General features: G+C 39.8%; 1 long non-coding RNA gene across 1 annotated transcript; it reads right to left on the bottom strand.

The window, feature by feature from the left end:
* Positions 1 to 109: 109 nt before the first annotated feature.
* LOC122544824 lies at positions 110 to 540 on the bottom strand. The gene is made up of 2 exons (XR_006310466.1): positions 481 to 540; positions 110 to 172 (listed from the first exon to the last, which is right to left on the bottom strand). It is a non-coding gene; the product is annotated as an uncharacterized LOC122544824 (long non-coding RNA).
* Positions 541 to 1,039: the final 499 nt, after the last annotated feature.

Raw genomic sequence — 1,039 nt, forward strand, 5'->3', positions numbered from 1 at the left:
CATATCAACCTCGACTGACACAGGGACTTCACTAACCAGGCATTTAAGTTGTAACCATTTTAACTCATTTCATTACTTATCACGTGGAATGAAAAAAGGCAGCACTCACCCGTTGTGGAACTGGCAGTTGAACCCGGTGTGGTGGTTATCCCTGTTGTTGTCGTTGTTTGTTCTGAAGTGAAACAAATGCAATCACATTCAATACACCCAAGTTGGAAGAGGACAGTATTGTGCAAATGTCAGCATCACAGAAACACAGACATATCCAGTGCCAGATACTCCCAGAGCTGCGGTGATTTGGATGTGCTCCAGCACTCACTGGTGCCTGCCGCCTTTCGTATTTTAGTTTTGAACTGAAGACTTTGCTCCGCGAGGATGGAGGTATTCATTTGTCAGAAATGCCCTGATAAAGAACTAAGGTAACAATATCATTTCCCTCTCAGGCCTGGCTATTCCACAATGAAGGAATTCCTCACTCACCTTTTGTCGAAGCACTGGTAGAGCCAGTTGTAGTTGGTGGTACAGATGTGGTTGTTTCTTTTGAAATGTATGAATGATATTCAAAATCACCAGATGCCAATTTAGTTTCGACTCCACTCTTGTAATTTTTAATCAGAAAGGCAAAGTGACCTGAGTTGCAGAGATTTTACGACAATCTAATCAATGTTCATTTACATGGCACCACAGGAATGTGAAATGGACAAGAGCTCTGAAAGAAATTTGGACCTACTTTCAGAGAAAGGTGGTTGAAGCTGAAATTGCATTCACAATCATTCCAGCCAATTAGAATGGATTACGTTGGGGAAGATTTACATTTACATTTCATTTACATTTAAATTTCAATTATATTTAATTTCTTTGTAAACAATTAACTTGTCCTGATTGTTAGAAATGATTTCGCTCACCAGTTGTAGAACTGACAGTCGTTGCAGTTGAGGTGCTTGTCCCTGTTGTTTTGAAGAGAAAGACACACACTAACCATCATTGTATCCTATTTGGTTTTGCCGCAGCATTAACAAAGTTCCATATTATTGATTCG

The sequence above is a fragment of the Chiloscyllium plagiosum genome, unplaced genomic scaffold (genome assembly GCF_004010195.1).
Source record: "Chiloscyllium plagiosum isolate BGI_BamShark_2017 unplaced genomic scaffold, ASM401019v2 scaf_52148, whole genome shotgun sequence".
Lineage (NCBI taxonomy): Eukaryota > Metazoa > Chordata > Chondrichthyes > Orectolobiformes > Hemiscylliidae > Chiloscyllium > Chiloscyllium plagiosum.